The sequence below is a fragment of the Cupressus sempervirens genome, chromosome 10 (assembly GCF_028749045.1).
Source record: "Cupressus sempervirens isolate cs-2001-9-10 chromosome 10, ASM2874904v1, whole genome shotgun sequence".
In the NCBI taxonomy this organism is placed as follows: Eukaryota; Viridiplantae; Streptophyta; class Pinopsida; order Cupressales; family Cupressaceae; genus Cupressus; species Cupressus sempervirens.
Genome location: NC_143127.1, coordinates 427,389,902 through 427,409,426, shown reverse-complemented (window position 1 = coordinate 427,409,426; position 19,525 = coordinate 427,389,902). Strand labels below are relative to the sequence as shown.

General features: G+C 35.0%; 1 protein-coding gene across 1 annotated transcript in view; it reads right to left on the bottom strand.

Moving 5' to 3' along the window:
- Positions 1–19,525, bottom strand: part of LOC149534537 (uncharacterized) — a 101,419-nt gene that overhangs the window by 27,628 nt on the left and 54,266 nt on the right. The window lies entirely within an intron of this gene.

Genomic DNA, 19,525 nt, shown 5'->3' with positions numbered 1-19,525 from the left:
ACAATCCCCAAAAAACATGATTAGATGTCCAAGTGTCCATGTGAAACAAATCTGCTCTCTTCACATTTGGTTCTTGCTCATTTATGGAGATCCTGTAACCTGTAAGCCCATTGGTATTGGTTCATTTTCAATCGTGCTCCTTAAACACTTCAATTTTATGTTCAACCAATCTCCTTGAGAACTCGTAAGTAATAGGGGATACAACTTGCTCCTTCCTCCAAGAGGCTAATAAATCTAAATGCATTTGCCATGTTTCATCATTTTCATCACGGATCAAGGAAATCAGTGTGTGCATGCAAGCCCTCACATTGTCTAGATGACGCTTCCTGATCTCAGTCAAGAAGTACTGGAATATTTGAAGAATCAAATCAATACATCCAAGGTCAATCATAATGTAAAATGATTTGACATTTGTCATAGTTCCTAAAGATCTTATCCCTCTGGACAGAGGAAAGACCTTTGTCATCATGTAACCCCTGAAAGCTTTTCCCAATTAGTTGCAAAACCTTCCTTAACATGTCATCATTATAGGGTGTTATAGGAGTTGTTATCCATGTGATCTCACTCAGACATGAAACAACTACAAGCCTAACATCTTATTGTACATGTTCCATAAACTTTTGTTGAACCAAGACGAGCATTGAGGGCTGCAAGGCCCAATTTAGAAGTCTCCAATCTGCCTGGTCTGGTTTGGACAAATATGTTTCTAATATTTCAACTTGAAGAGAACACATCTAGGGAATACATGGACTCTAATTGTAAGCCAATCATATACAACCAATTGCCCACTTCCTGTTCTATCTGCAAGCCCCATAGCTGATCACCATTGAATGTATCGTTAAATTCTTGTGAGAAAAGTTTATTTTTCAGATTTTCCATTGTCTTAATTGTCGGAATTTTCACAAATTGGTATTTGAACGAACAATAGTATTAATTGAAAATTCAGAAATATTCATTTACTCCACAAAGACATTCCATCAAACACTTTGCCTCTTATCTTTTGACAACACATATCTCACTGTTCTGAAATGGAGTTAAATGGTTTGCAATTGCAGAGCCTTCAGATTTGCATGGCAAATTTTCACCCTTCCAGTCTTGAAATTTGCCAAACAGTTTGCTTGTTTGTAAGGTGTGAACTTCAGTTTGCAATTATGAGAGAACGTGCTTATTTGTGTTTTCTATACATGATAAATATAGAATCAAATATGAAAGAAGTGAACACACATAGGGAAGATCTGAAATTTGTTGCCATGTCAGAGCTGGGCATAATTATTACATTTAAAAATGATTACAAGAAAAGTGATGGCATTCCTGACCTCACATGGATGCTGTAATAACCCTCAGCTGGTTATAGTTCAACAATAAGCTTTAACACATTTATTTCCTTATCAAACCAGAAATTTGACATTTTGTCAAACAGTTGGCAAAGAAGTCTCCAGCAGTGTGATTGGAAAAACAAATATTTTTAATGTTCTTTAAAATTTTGGATATGAAGAGAATGGAGAATTACAACAATAGTATAACAGTAACAACTTTGTCACTCTAATTTCAAATTGATTAAGATAATAACAAGGACCCTTCAGCTACTGTTTTTCCGATTAATTAGAGCAACAATTCACTGAAATATATATGAAAGGCTACTGATTTTATCAAATACCAAATTGGAACCTGATATAATTTGTTGCATCCAATATTTGTGCTGTAAGCCACTTCTTGATAGTATTGCTGAAAGAAATAATGCCTGAATACATGCAATGACTGGACGTGACCCTTGGATAATGCCAGTTGGCTGCCTTGTTGCTGAACGCAGCCCAGTACACCCAATGACAGGCCCTTAATGGAGTACGATGGTCTCTACAATGAAACCACAGGCCCAAATATAAATCGCAGATCAGAAATGAATAGACGCAGGCCTCTTCCAATACTCACACAGCCCGTAATTTGTTACCAATTACCAGAACTGTAAATCATAGGTCCAGTGATTATGCCTCCCAATCCCCTAATGCGAATTGGAATCGAAGTTTACCACTTGGCATCTTTAATAATGGTATCGCTGCCTCAAACATTGAATCAGCAGCCTGTAGCATAGAAATCATGGCCTCTAGCAATTAAATTCACAATCCTAAACATTGAATAACTTCTCAATGATTACCTTCAGAAATTTGATCTCCAAGGTGTTAAGGTTGTAGCTTCTGTCAGATTGATTTTATCATGAGATACCTTATTGATGGTAAATCATCTTTATTAAATATCTTATATATATAATATATATTATACATGTAATATAATATCTATTATATATTATACATTATATATTATATATTATTATATAAAATATAATAATATATTATATATTATTATATAATAATATATTATATATTATTATATAATAATATAATAATATATTATATAATATTATATAATAATATAATAATATATTACATATATAGTTAACATATTAACATTACATGTATGCTTAAGATAAGTTACATATATGGTTATTTATATTACTATTATATTAATATGTTAACTCGTGATGTTTAACTGTAGAGACATGTCTCATGACTCCTCTCATATTTATGAGTCCTCAAATCTGCATTTGGAAAATCATCAATAACAATGGCTATGATTCTACATGTGCATAAACGATCCTAGAAATAACATGGTATTAGAGCCATCCTGCAAATGAACATGCATAGAATAAATCAAGTGATGGAGATCAAGTGATTTGAATTATGGATCTAATTATCATGCACATTTGATCTCTCACAGATCCGTCAACGGTAATTGGTCTATGTGCATATATGCAAATATTGGGCAACCATCAGCCATAAAATCTTGTTGACTAAGCATTGTACGGGCTTGTGTTTAGATGGTACACACTGAAATCTTAACCGTTTGAAAATGCACGGGCTTGTCTCTTCAAAAGGTATTGTCTGCAACAGTTTCTCAAGAATTCAAGATAACGATTTTCTGACAAAGCTGGAGTTGTTATCGACCCTACATGATACCTCATTGACATGACTAGGTTAGAAACCATTGGAAGTTCTTCGATCGAGGATTCCGTCCAAACCATTTTACAACCACCACTAAGAAAGAATTAATAAATGCTTGTTATATACCTACACAAATGCATGTGGCATGAATTGCACTGACTAAGATGTGTCAGTTTTGGTGAATAGTAAGTACAATATGAAATAATATGGAATATTTGACCAAAATGTTTGCAAATTGTGGATAAAGAAACAAAGTTCCGCATTGGTCAATGAGAGGCACGATGGACATTTTAAATTAACCAATAACATATATTATTAGCAAAAGTGTATTACAGAATCAATGAGCACATGAGAAGCAATTCACATAAACACTCTACCTCCCTTGAAGAGATAAGGACAAAAGGAGACACGTCAGGCGTCGAACCCTTAGTAAGTGGAAGATATCATTCTACTCCTGTGGACAAAGGCAGATGAATAAATTAAGATTGAAATGGGTCAATCAACCACTAAATTATGGATATAGAAACAAATATTATAGAGGAAGCTAGCAATATTTGATGGGAAGAATCAACACAGAAGTTTATATATAAGTCTCATCTAAGTAAACTAAGGACAATGAATGCAGTCAAAGAAGGGCCATTAAAATGAATCAGAGTTTGGTTAGACAACCAACTAAGACCTGGTGACCACACATATCGTAGGAGTAAGGCAAAAATAAGGAAAATAAGGTGCCAATAACATGGAAGATGAGTCTAAGCATAGGCAAGGACATGGAAATAAATATAAGAAAAGGAGGTACAAACCTTTCAGTCTGCAAGAAAGACAGAGGTCAATTTCACTGGACCCATGATAAGAGGCATCGTACTAGGGGAATTTTGTTCATACCAATTTGACTTAGCGTTTTACGTGATCAAAAAGGTGGTGATGCATGAGAATCAAGGCAAGATTACTATAAGTGATCAACAATTATTTTATAATCTCAGGTTAGTGATAATATTTCCCAAGCATAAGGAATGGGCCCAAAACAAAAGCAAAGGGTATGAAATTTACTCTCCTTTATTTATTTTATGTGTAGAAATGGATTTATGACTACACAATATATGTGATGATATTTTATATAATTTAGATATATACATTTTAAAGAAATGATTATTAAAGAGGTTAAAAAAGTCTCAAAATCAAATTACAATGAATTAATATACTTTTGCCAAGAAATCTGAAGATGTGGCTTATAAAGGAGCCGCTAGTATATACAAGACATTGGGAAGACCTTGGTCTATGATAAATTTGGAACTTCTTAAGTACTAATGGGGAATACAATTGTAAATGGTTGAGGTTTCAGACTTGATAGAGCATTAGCTACTACTTGCATCTATATATGGTAAAAAGTCTAGGATGGTCATCTTTTATGCTTCCCCAGCATTCCACATCTAAAAGTTTGGCTTCAAACTAGAGAGGAAGAATTTCAAAATGAGTTTTACATGACATGAGTACAAATATTTTGACCTACAAAGGAACTTGCCATATCATATCCTTACTCATACAAGGGTCCATAAGAGATACATCAAGCTTGTCTCCAAACTATGTGAGATCTATCCTCAAGATTTTTAAGCAACACAACAAATACAATGAAGGGTACTTCGAACAAGGAAGCAGATTGCATTAGGAAGCATGTTAATGAGAATCTTGCGGGATAATTTGTTGCACAGAGGTAAAGAAAGAAAAGAAAATTAATATAGTTGTTCAAAAATATAAGAGTGGGAATTTTACATTGTGGGGGGAAATAATAACAAATGTTTCATTCCCACTTGAAACATCTTAAGAAAAGAGACATTCCACTCACAAAATATCTATAGTCCCTCATGTGCAAATAGGTATTCTTATTTTTTACATTGATCTACTCATTGTAATCTCTCTCTCTGTTTGTAATCCTATACATACTATAAAAGTCATTTGCCTTGATCCTTTCCTTTATGTCTAAGGATGTTCCTACTAGAAAGGAAGGTCAGTACTTTACACATGCTACCAAATATTGTGCAGACTCAATCTGATGATAGTGGCTCCAAATACCCTGATGATCAAGATGGATAAAGTGAGGATCTTGAAGCAAACATCTTTTGATGATTGAGATTATGATATTCTTCTACATTAAGAGGGAGATGACACTTCTTCTAAAGGTAATGCAGGAGCTTAGAAGATTGATACTTAGAGGGAGTCTAGAAATATATGTGGGTAACTGCATGATTTTGATGGGCCCACTCCTATGTATATCATGTGGAAGTGATGACTTATCACCAGAAAATTAGATATTGGATTCAGAGTGAGTCTAACAAGAATCCTTGGGGAAGAGAGTCTAAGGGAGTAACTATTGGACCTGACTTCCCAGGGTCATTGTTCACAAGGAGAATTTTTGAGGTGCAATCCTTTGTGAATGATATCTTCTTTATGAGGAGAAGTTCTAAGTGAATCTACTTGTGATGCATTATTCATCGTGAGAAAAAAATAAGTTGAAAGCCTTTGTACCACCCTCTAACTGGGTTCATGGTGGTTACTATTTCACATATGACATGTAATAAATGGTGACGATCTTTCATTGACATATATGATCAAAAGGTAACCATTATAAGATGACGATCTTATAAATGTAGACCTGTTATCATGACAGACTTCATTAAATTGTTGTTCCGAAGTGTTGGAAATCATGACAACAAACAAACAGAAGGTAACCATTGTAAGAGGGCGATGTTATAAATGGTAGACCTGTTATCATGGTTCTTTAGGCCGAATTTTGCCAAACACCATGATAACCAACTTGTTATGGTTCTTTGGGCCGGATCTTGCCAGACACCATAGTTACTACTATAGGCCACACTTAAGGTGGTGTTTTAAAGTTATGGAAATCACTTCAACTGTGTCTATGAAAGGTGAGAAATTTAACCTCACTGAATTGAATATCATACTGAGATTATATCTCTTCTTATTCTTGAGAGCATAATGTGTTCTATAAATCCTCCCTAGCTAAGAGGGAGTGTTAAGGTTATAGCTTCTATCGGATTGATTTTATCATGAGATACCTTATTGATGGTAAATCATCTTTAAGATAAATAATATAATATATATTTTTAATTTTTTTATGGAGGGTTCAGACCTGCGACGCAGCTCAGTGAGGCACAAAGCCTGCGAGCTACCAACCAAGCGAAGGCCGCCTAGACGTTTCAGGAACCCGATACGGGCCACTCGTGCCTGAAACCTCTTCGTCTTAGAGCCAAGGACTGAGGAGCATCCACGCTGCCAAATTCGCCCGGGGCACGATCCCAACCTCATCCCTTATGATGTCCTTGGGCCTTGCACTCGGCAAGACTTGATCCTTGGAGGGCTCTTTGTGAGCCATTCAACTTCACCAGTAGACCAAGGGCCCATTAACAATATAATATATATTATATATGTAATATAATATATATTATATATGTTATACATTATATATTATATATTATTATATAATAATATAATAATATATTACATGTATGGTTAACATATTAATATTACATATATGCTTAAGATGAGTTACCTATATGGTTATTTATATTACTATTATATTGATATGTTAGCTAGTGATGTTTAACCATAGAGACATGTCTCTTCATGAGACATGTCTCTTCATTTGGAAAATCATCAATAACAATGGCTATGATTCTACATTTGCAGAAACGATCCTAGAAATAACACAAGGCACACTAAATACAGTAGGAGAATTAGACAATTGTATACTTCAGCACAATTGCCTATGACAACCTCAAATCCGAAACTTAGATCTTCTCAGAAATTCAAAAACCCTTATACTTCAGCCAGGGCACAAAGCAAGAAACTTAGGAAAGCCACAAAGGCAGCAAAAATAAGAGATAAACAATAATTAGATACTTTACTCATCAAATGGGCCCATATTTATAATCTCCAAATGGCACAAAGTTTCCCAGATGAGCCTCACTTAAGAAGCTTCCCACACACAACATTAAAACATAATAAAATGTCATTATAAACTAATTTATTAATTGCTTTTGGCTCCGAAAATGACCTTTTCCACCATAACTTAAAATTTTGACACGTAAGACCACTATTTCTTGTTCCCATGATTTAAAACTTTTCATCTCGATTCCAATGAGCTATGATACTGAGGTGACTACCAAACAACACTAACAAAAATAACAACCTCAACATATTTAGATTAATAATAATTCACCTGTCTTGCAAAAACAACTGAAGAAGCATCAAAATCGAAATCTGACAACACCAAAGTGATCCTAATGATGAAAGACAATGAATGAACCTAAGGAGGTGACTTACTATAAATAGATGCTCCTTCCAAGATTCTTGGAGCCCAAATCGGAAGCCCGAAATAAAAACCGAGAGCATCCTCCAACTCCTCTAACTCCACTGAGCTCATCGGAAGGGGCCAAAACACACCATAGGTTGTTGGAAAGCCTATAACCACAAAACTGAGACCCTCAAATCCCATTGTTAGCTCACAAGGGTCACGATGGTGAACTAACCTGACCAACTGCAGGAACCAACTAAAAATGATGACATTACAGATGCCCTATTTAGGAATAGGCATTAACTTTAAACACCAGGGGATTTGGTGTCTCCCAACATCTTCCCAAATTACAAACTAGACCTGCAAATAAATTCTAGGTACATCTTTATCTATTTGCCTCTGCCAAATAATTTGAAGATGAATAACTTCTACTGTTGTGATACACTATTGGGAAATATTTGACAAAGTCCACATTATGGCCTCTATGGACTCCTTTGATCCAGAATATGTCATTCAAATGATGCCTGTTGATGATATCCAATCAACCAACACAATTTTTGACTTCAATAGCAACAACAAACTGAAAATGACATGACTCTTGATCTGGAATAACAACTATGGACAATAGTATATACCAACAGCATTCAACAGATATGGAGTAGCATGTGTTCAAGGAGTTTGCACCAATAGACAACTCTCTATTCACTATGCAACATTTGAATATTGAATATTGCTATGCCTAGAATCTGCATTTCTGCTCAGGATTTACAGCAAGATTTTGGCTGGCATAGGATGGAAAGAGTTTCTAGAGGCTTGATGTTTACACAACACTTCCTTTATTTCCGTTCATGCCCGTGGCAAAAAAAGCTATGCATACATGCTCAAACACCAAAACAAGCCATTGTCTCACCTTCTTGGCCCGCACAGGGCAGATTGCAAAAATATTATTAACACCAACCTTTCAATTACCATTAAGTTTACACTAAATATTAAAATATTTTCCTAATGAAACACCAATGCCTTACGGTGGTGGAAGCATTCAAGTCACGATTATTATTTCTTCAAATATATGTCAAACTTTATATAAATCACCTTACATTAGACATGGGCATGCAATATTTTGTCAATAAAATATCAAGGAAATAAACCTTTATTATATCTGCAATATTGATCAATCGGGTAAAATCTCCAAAATCTTAACATATGGTTGCTCAACGATCTTTTTATTATATCACACATTAATATCTCCTAAAATCACTCAATATCTTCCCCAACAACATATTTCACATAATCTTCATAAAAGTTTTCCCCAACTTTAATATTTATCAAATGGCATTCAAACATATATATTATATAGTCACTTTTATATTGTCGGATGGAATAATTAGACATTTTTATTTACGAACGTGAATTTCAATTGATAGTCAGATGCCCAAATATATATGTCGACATTTTCATATTAACGTACTCAAATTTTGTTCTCCACGCCAAATACAAAATTTAGCTTCTCGTACTCAATAAACCCCATATATATTCTTTACCTGCAGATAAATGATAACTATAAATTTGTTCTTTGATCACCATGCAACATTCATGGCCAAAAGTAAAAGTTTTAGAACCTGTAAATATTTTATTTTTGCAAATTTTAACCCTCCAGGTTGACAGGATACATTGCTTTGATACTACTGTAATATCCCGGACAAATATTTTTCCCCAAATTTCTCAAAAGATATCACAAAAATTTAAACAGATAATTTCATGCAATATATTTCAAATCAACCAGAAAAATACCAAAAAATACCCAGATAAAAATATAGTCTCAGAAATGCATATTACAACGAAATCTTCAGATCTGTGACAAAATCCAATCATAGTTACAGAACTACAGCGAGACTGGAAGTCAGAAATACAAACCTGAAACACAATATGAAACACCTATGCAGTGTCTCCAAACAAAAATGGGTTTCCGCTCACTGTCTCCATGCCAGACAGTTTCTATACTCAAACCAACTGAAAGTTGAGCTTCCAAATTCTCCAATTGAAGAAAATCAAAACATAATCCAAGCATATGTGTCTCTTTGTTCTTTTAAAGAATAGCCCTCTGACTCTTCGCTTTCCCCTGCCTGTCTCTTCATCTTCAATTCCTATTTTGAAAAATGTCCTTTTCCACTTAGAGAATTAAATGGCCTTTTAATAATACAGTGATTTATTGTTAAAATACTAACCAAGATAAACCTCCAGGTCTGACAATACAGATCGTACCTTCCCTTAATGATAATATATCTAATGATTGGCATTTAATAAATATATGCGTTTCTCCTATAGGTGCCGGAGATTTCTAAGTCATGCTTTTGTCTGGTGGTTGACTAAACTAACACTTAGTTAGTTAGTCATTACTAATCTGAGTCTCTTAAGATCGCCAACTTAGGAGAATTATAATTAGTGCCAAGTTAAGGGTTATGTCCCTTGAGGGACATACCCTCTAAAAAAGACATATAGTCGGTTGTAAATGCAGTTTTATAGGACACACAATTCACAGCAGTCTGCTCCTATAAGCATTTCACTTCCAGCGAATACTAAGTCAGAGATATTCTATTTTATCAGATCAATTATAGAGTGTTAGATCTGCTTTCAAGATAAATTTTAAATTCCTCAATAATCTGAATAATCATAGTACTTAGAAGATCATTCTCAACAATTCAAGACTAAACTAAAAGTATGATCCAAAGAACAAAGAATTAGCAGAATCTTTACATGGTATCAGAGCCAAGTTATTAAATCTAGGGCTCTGCGAAATTCAGGTATCAGACTTCATATATACTCAATAGCTTTCTCCTATCTTCAATGGCACACACAATTAGACCCGAGGACAGGTTTGATGGGAAAAAACACTTTGAAGCCTGGAAATTCAGAATCTTGATGATTCTTGAAGAGAACAGTGTTAAACAATTCGTTGATGGAGCATCCAAACAACCCCCAGTTGAACCGCACAAATCTATATGGAGCAAAGGAAATAGAAAAGCTATTCAAATCATCTTGGATGGAGTTAAAAATGATATTGTACCTATGCTTACGAAACATCAAACTGCCTTTGATATGATGAATGCATTACGAAATGCATATGAAGTAAACAATGCAACTAGGGTTCTTGCACTAAAAAGGCAACTGAATCACATTCAGATAAAGAAAGGAGAATCAATAAATTCTTATTTCCTAAGAGTTGCCAGCATTAGAGATGAACTATCAAGCATAGGAACCATCATTAATGACACAGAATTAACGCTTATGGCTATAGATGGATTGCCAGATTCATGGGAGACATTCGCACAAGGAATAAGTGCCAAAGATCAGCTTCCGGACTTTAGACTCAAGAATGATTGTCTTCAAGAGGAATCCAAAAAACTAAAAAAAGGAGGGAAACCAAAAGTAGACGATGAAGAACTTCACGTTCTTAATGCAAACTCCTATAAGGGCAAGAAGAAGCATTTCAAGAAGAAAAAGGGAAATCAAAAAAATGGAAAGCCCAAGAAAGACCTATCTAAAATAAAATGTTTCAAATGTGAAAAATTTGGACACTATAGATCTAATTGTCCTGAAAATTCCAAACAATAGGCAAATTGTACAAATGTCATTAGAGAAGAAGATACTTATGATCCTGAGAACCGTGTTTTTGTATTCCTCTCTATCAAATGAAATTTCAAACAAAGCATGGATGATCGATAGCGGATCTTCTAGACATATAACGGGATACAAAGAAACTCTAGATTCTTTATCAGAGAAGGTTAACGGTGAAGTTACCATTGGTGATAACTCAGCACACTCCGTTGAAGGAATTGGAAATTGTACTTTGAAACTAAAATCAAGAAATACTCTTCTTCTTAAAGGTGTACTCTATGTACCAAGGATTAAAAGAAACCTAATCTCAATTACAGCACTTGAAGATGATGGACACAATGTTGCATTCGTGGATGGCAAAGTATTAACTTGGGCTAAGAACTCTTCCATTAAAAAAGAAAAGTTTATTGGTCAAAGAAAGGGATATTTGTATGAATTGAATACAGAATCTAGTCGATCCATTCAAGCCCTAGTTCACGAAGCTGAAGATCCAAATGAAATATGGCACAAAAGATTAGGGCATCTAAACTTTAAAACTTTATCAACTATGGAAAAGATGGTTACTAGATTACCCAAATTAAATAATTCCACCCCTAGTATTTGCAAAGGGTGTGCTCTGGGTAAAAGCACCAAAAGTCCCTTTCATGATAGTACTAGGAAAGCTAATAATGTACTAGAATTAATTCATTCAGATTTATGTGGACCTATGTCTGTTCCTTCACTTGGAGGATTCTAGTATTATATCTTGTTCATAGATGACTTCTCTAAGAAAACATGGATTTACTTTTTAAAATGCAAGGAATCAGAAGAAATCCTACAAAGATTTAAAGAATACACAGCATTAACTGAAAAATTTTCAGGTCATAAAATTAAAACCCTTAGAATAGATAACGGAGGAGAATAAACCTCAGACTTGTTTAAAAGGTTTTGTAAAGAATCGGGGATTAAGAGGGAGTACACTGTTTCTTATAACCCAGAACAAAACAGGGTAGCAGAAAGAAAGAATGGGACAATTATAGAAGCTGCTAGGGCTATGATTTTTGACCAAAATCTAGAATACTATCTTTGGGCAGAAGCCTCTTGTACTGTTGTATATATACTCAAAACAGAAGTCCTCACTCCTATCTTAAAGATAAAACCCCTAAAGAAGTATTTACTAAAATAAAACCCAATATAAGTCATCTTAGAATTTGTGGATGTCCTATATATATCCATGTTCCAAAAGAGAAGAGAACCAAGTTAGAACCCTCTGGGAGGCAAGGTATTTTTGTAGGGTATAGTGAAACTTCTAAAGCATATAGGATTTTCATACCTGAACAAAAAATATTGAACTTAGTAGAGATGTAATATTTGAAGAAGATCTTGCATTCAAAAGAGCCATAAGTTCTAATGAACCTTCTCCTTTATCTAGTTCTGAAAGAAATAGTGAATGTGGATCCCAGAGGGAGGGAGAACTTAGAAGAAATCGAAGATGAAATCCAAAATATGAACCCTAAAGAAAGTTCAAAGAAAAGAATAAAAACAGTTGAAGCGGCTCAAGACTTTGTTGCACCTTCAAGAACAGTCAGAGAAAGCAAAAGACCTAAAAGATTCTCTGGTTATACAACAAACATGAGTGATCTATCCAAAACAAAGCCAACCAATCCTTCTGATGCTATTAAACATTCAACCTGGAAAGAAGCTATGACAGAAGAATACCAATCTATTATGAAAAATGATGTTTGGAAAATTGTTCCAAGACCTAAAGGAAAATCTATTGTTTCTTCCAAGTGGATATTTAAAATAAAGCATACTGTTGATGGTAGTATTGAGAAGTATAAAGCCAGATTTGTAGCCAGAGGATTTTCTCAGAAAGAAGGGATTGATTATGAAGAAACCTTTGCTCCTGTTGCCAGATATACCTCCGTAAGAGAAATCTTAGCAATTGCCGCATAAAAGGGATGGAAGGTACATCAGATGGATGTAAAAACAGCATTCTTAAATGGAAACATTTTAGAAGAAGTCTATCTGGAGCAACCGGAAGGATTTGAAACTCATGATCCTAATGCATTTGTTTGCAGGCTCAAGAAAGCTCTCTATGGGGTTAAACAAGCTCTCAGGGCCAAGTATGAAAGGATTGATAAATATCTCACAGGCTTAGGATTCTCCAAGAATGAAGCCGATCCAAACTTATATTATAAAAGAGATAAAGATGATATGGTAATTCTGATATTGTATGTTGATAATTTATTAATCACAGGTGATGATCATCTTATAGATCAAAGCAAGAAAGATCTAATTAGAGAATTTGAGATGAAAGACTTGGGGCTTCTCCATTACTTCCTAGGATTAGAAGTACGACAAAATTCTGACAGTATCATACTTAATCAAGGGAAGTACACATCAGATATCTTGAAGAGATTTGGAATGTGGAATTGCAAGTCTATATCTTCTCCAATGGAGACTAATTTACATAAACTTAAAGAAGCAGTTGCAGAATCACATTCCATAGATTCTACTCTCTACAGGCAGATGATTGGGTCCCTTATGTACTTAGTAAATACAAGACCTGATATTTGCTATGTTGTTAATGCCTTAAGCCGGTTTATGTGTGAGCCAAAGGAGATTCGCCTAGCTGCAGTTAAACACATTATGAGATACTTACAGGCACTCTTAATTTTGGACTCAAATACGAGAAGGTTGCTTTAGTTTTGCATGGATTCACCGATTCAGATTTGGGTGGAAATGTTAAAGATAGAAAAAGCACTTCAGGATGTTTCAATTTAGGATCAACTATGATATCTTGGATATGTAGAAAGCAGACTTCAATAGCTCAGAGCTCCACAGAAGCTGAATACATTGCAGCAGCAATGGCCTCTCGTGAAGCAGTCTGGTTGAGGAAGTTACTTGTAGGATTATTTGGGCCAGCCATAAATCCTACGATTATTCATTGTGATAATCAGAGTTCCATCAAGCTCTCAGTGAAACCAATTTTCCATGACAAGTCCAAACATATTGAAATTCCTTACCATTATGTACGAGATATGGTAGGCAGAAATCCTGTAAAATTGGAATACATTTGCATTGCAGATCAAACAGCAGACATACTCACCAAACCTCTATCTAGAGTGAAGATAGAACACTTCAGGAGGAGACTTGGTATGGTTGAGTTGTAATCCATTTGTACTCTCTTGATTATTAATAAAATAATTTTATTTTGTCAGGCTATTACTATTATGGGCTCCACCATTTGTATTCATTATTTTAAGAGGTGACGATCTCTTAGATAATGTGCTAAACTGTAGAGTTCTATTGTAAGATCTAGATAAGTTCAAGATCATATTGTGATATTGACATTGCTATGTTCATGGGTCACAAATTGGATAAAGGAAGAATTTTAGTATTCTCCGAGTTTATCCTGTATTCTGGTAGATCTTAAAACTCAGGATCGTGTTGTGATATGGAAATACCAGTTTCTATGAAATCATAACTTGGATAAATGAAGAGATTACTCTTCAGATTTATCCTGTATAATATCACTAGTGGCAGTGATTTGTCATATCACAGGTTTAAGTAATATGACTGTGTATCATGTGTTCTATGATACCACATAAGAGACAGACAGATATAGAGTATTAATTCTTGCTTACTCATCCGTATTGATGATTGCTAGATATAATATCTCTCTGTAGGATTATCAAGTTAAGAGGGAGTGTTAAAATATTAACCAAGATAAACCTACAGGTTTGATAGTACAGACCGTACATTCTCTTAATGATAATATATCTAATGATTGGCATTTAATATATATATGTGTTTCTCCTATAGGTGTCGGCGATTTCTAAGTGATGCTTTTGTTTGGTGGTTGACTAAACTAACACTTACTTAGTCATTACTAATCTAAGTCTCTTAAGATTGCCGACTTAGGAGAATTATAATTAGTGCCAAGTTAAGAGTTATGTCCCTTGAGGGACATACCCTCTAGAAAGGATATATAGTCGGTTATAAATGCAGTTTTATAGGACACACAATTCACAGCAGTCTGCTCCTATAAGCATTTCACTTCCAACGAATACTAAGTCAGAGATATTCTATTTTATCAGATCGATTATAGAGTATTAGATCTGCTTTCAAAATAAGTTTTAAATTCCTCAACAATCTGAATAATCATAGTACTTAGAAGATCATTCTCAGCAATTAAAGACTAAACCAAAAGTCTGATCCAAAGAACAAAGAATTAGCAGAATCTTTACACTTATTAATATATAATTTAATTTCATACTCACTATATTAGAAAATTATGTGATCTTCGGGTATTACAAAAAATATCAAATCAGACTCCCAAAACCATATATGATAGCTCCTTAGAAAGATCTCAATGAGATGCTCCAAGTTCAAAACTAAAATGCCAAAAATATTGAACCCTCTTGACTTACTATAAATACTAAGCATTTAGAAGCCCTGTTGAAACAACTTCGATCAGCCTGAAACTGAATTGCCAAGGCCAAATCTCACTCTGATCCTTAGAAAGTCTCTTCTAGCCGACAAGACCAAGGGAAATAAGGCTAATCAACACATCATGAAAAAATGGGCTAGAAATGGGACATTACATAAATAGTGTTAATGTCGGTTTGGACCCACCTTCGCTAGGATGGTGTGCTTTCAGGCTATGTGCCCCTATTAGGTCACTAAGCTCACAAGTTAAGTTTATCCACACAAAAATGGAAATATTTGACCTTTATTAGTGTCTTAGATTTTGAGAAGATGGTTACAAACACACTGCTGAAGCAATATAATTCTGAAAGAAATCCATCATCGATCTTCTAAGTTGTTGAAACCAAAAAGGTTGATTTATTGTTGTTTGTGCATGCAATTCCCGATGCATAAATTAGCAGATGAAATTTTATTGAAGGTTTCATTGACAACTAGGAGTTTGAGCTTCAAACCCTTGGCATGTTAAAACAGATTTCCACTGAATTTAAGTCACTGCCTTTCTTCTAAATTTGGTAAACTGAAATTGACAACCATGAAACCGTAATCAATATATTGTCATCCATCCATAACAGCTTGGGGTTGCGTCCAAGCTCAAGCTTCCATGGGTTGCATCCTAACAAAGAAAACGGGTTTGAATTTTTGCAAAATAAACAACTTCAAAAGATACATAATGTTTCTTCAAACCCATTGAATCTTCAAAAGATACATAATGATTCTTCAACTTCCTCCATACTTTTTGTCTTTAGTCTTAGCCATTCAATAATGTTACCTTTTATTAATATAGTGGACACCATGGCAAATATTCTAGAAGTTAGTCATAAATTAAATGGGTGCCCTTTCATAATACAAGTGAATAATTAAGTATCAAGCCTTAACTTAAACTTTTTGCTCTTAATTATTCTCATTCTTCCCTTGTTGTTCAATTTAATTTTCTAACCTTCAATAATATCAAAAGTTAGAAAAATTCAACCAGTTTAATCATCAAGCGTGATGGGGCATTATAGTCCCTTCCCTCCCAAGATTGCTAGTCCTCTCGAATTGCAAATTGGGATGTTGCAAAATCTATTCACCTTCCCAAGTAGCATCCTCAACCAGTAAGTTCTTCCATTTTATTAGATATTCTTGGACCACCTTGTTAATCAACTCTCTCTCTCTCTCTTTCTCTTTCTCTCTCTCTCTCTCACACATCACAGTAACACCTTTAGGAACTAGTACCAAATTCCATTCCTCATCGAATGGGGGCAGCTTTGGATATGCAACCATGTGTTGGCCCAATGCCTTATTTGAGTCATCAAACACTAAACACATTATGCATTTTATCATCTTTTGGTAGTTCCAACTCATACGCAACCTCTTCAACTCCCCTCAATATCATGTAAGGGCCATAGAAATGTGGTTATAATTTTTCTGAACCACTCTTCTTTAGTGTGGATTACCTTATGGTTGTAGATGCACAATAACTGAGTTCCCAACCTCAAATGATCATTCAACTCTATGCATGTCTACATACATTTTATGTTGATGCAAAGCATTCTGAATGTTATCTTTCAATATCTTGAGGATATTCTGCATTGTTTCCTTCACACAAGGGACCTTCCCATCATCAAAAGTCAAATCCACAAATGATAAAGCATCATACCTATATAAGGCCTAGAATGGAGACATGTCAATGGACATGTGAAAGGTGGTATTGTAATGATACTTGTCTAATTGAGGCCATCTAATCCAAGCATATTTCTGATCTGATCCATAGTTACAAAGATAACCCTCAACCCATTTATTTACTATCTCGATCTAGCCACCATCTTGAGGATAATACTTGATACTTTGTATTTTGCACCTACCAATTGGAACAACTCCTCCAAAAGATACTTAGAAATCAGTCATCCAAATCACTAACTACGGTCTTAGGGAATTTGTGCAACCTGAACACCACTCCAAAAAAAATTGCAACCTGAGGTCTTGAATAATCCGTAGAAAGGGCGAAGAAATGTGCATACTTTGTTAACATGTCCACAACTACAAAGTTGCAATCTCTACCCTAAACTCATGGAAGTCTTCTAATGAAGTCTATGGATATTCTTTCCCACTTATGTTCAAGTAAGGCAACGGTCGAAGTAGGCATGTAGTAAAGGTGTGTTCTATCTACAAACAAACCAAACACTCTCTGACATGTTGCAACACATCATCCTTTAGTCCCTTCATAAGAATCTATGTTGCATCAAACAATATATTTTGAGGAAATCTAGATGTCCTGCTACAGAGGTATCATGCATCTTCCTCAATATCTTGTCCTTCAATTTAGAACCTACGACAAGATAAATTTTCTTCTTATAATAGACAACAACATCAACAATAGAATACCTATCATCTTGTACTCGTCCATCAATCAAATCATTGGAAAAATTCTTTTCGAATGTTTGGCCAACAAATGAGATTTCCAATCAGCTGAAATCTCAAAAAGAGAGTAGAGGATAGGTTTCTTGGAAAGAACACAAGAAACAATATTCCTTTTTCCTTTGATAAGCTCCACATCAAAGTCATATGCCTGAATCTTAATCTCTTTTGTTGAGTTTCCTAGAAAGAGCAAAAGCAACAATATTCTTTCCTTTAATATACTCCACATCAAAGTCAAATGTTTGAATCTTACTTGCCCACTTTTGATTTCATTTATTGGGATCCTTCTGTTCCATAAAATACTTAAGACTGTTGTGATCAGTACTAACAACAAATTTTGTACCCACTAGATGTCGTTTAAACCTGGCTAGCACATGCATGATAGCTAGCATCTCATTGTCTTAAGTGGACTACAATCTCTCCAGATCTCTGAGTTTTCTTGCCTTCAAATGTAATAGGGTCTTTGTTCTACGTAAAAACTGCACCAATTCCCTACCTGATGCATCACACTCAACAACAAACATCTATGTAAAGTCAAGTAATGCCAACACAAGCCATGTGCTCATTACTTCCTTGAGTTTCTCAAATGTCACTTGTACCTCATTAGACCCAATGGAATGCACCCTTCTTTGTAAGTTTTGTCAAGGGTGATGCCAACTATGAGAAACCTTGAACAAATCTCATGTAGTAACAACACGAACCCAAGAAGCCCCTTAATCCAAATATATTCTTTAGAGGCGGCCAATCTAAAATTGCATGTATTTTTCTCAATGCACCTTTACACCATCAACTACAATCAAATGCCCCCAGAAAATAATCTCAGTCATCCCAAACTCACATTTAGAGACCTTTGAATATAGTGAATGTGTCGCCATGATACTCAAGGCCACATCAAAATGTTGCAAATGATCACTCCATGTCTTGTTGTCTATCAAGATATCATCAAAGAACACCAAAACAAACTCCAGCAGTTTCCCACAGAATGTGTGGTTCATGCAGGACTGAAATGTCATTGTCAGCGTTTGTGAGTCCAAATGGCATGACAAGAAACTCAAAGTGTTTGCAATGACAACCAAAAACATTCTTATGTGTGTCTTCTTCCCAGACACTAATCTGGTGATAGCCTAAACTTGTCCCCGTGTAACTCGTCAAGAAGCTCATCAATCTTGCAAATGGGGTGCTTGTTCTCTATGATCTTCTTGTTCAAGGCTATATAGTCTATGGACATATGCAAAGTGTCATCCTTTCTAACCAGAGTAATTAATGAAGCGAAAGGGCTGGAGTTAGGGCGTATATGACCCATTTTTTATAATTCTTTGATGTTGTTTTCAATTTCCTCCTTAAAATGGTGTGGGTGTACATAAGGTGTAGTAATAACTAGCTTTGCACCCTTGTCAAGCTGAATGACATGCTCAAACCTACAACCAGGTGGATGACCAAGAGGAATATCTCCAAACATTATACTATGCTTATCCAAAATTGTATGGATATCAATAAGATATTGTGGCTCTCTATTAGGTAAAGGGTTGTTGGATACAAAATCTTGGACTAGCACATCTTCATGCCTAAATAGAGCCTCCATCCTCCTTGCTGAAAACACTCAAAGGACCACCATCTGTCATAGCATTTATACATAGTTTTCTTACCATCAACCATGAATTCCACCTGCATTTGTTTAAAGTCTTGAACATACCCACTCAATTGACTCTAGCCACTGAAGTCCCAATATGGC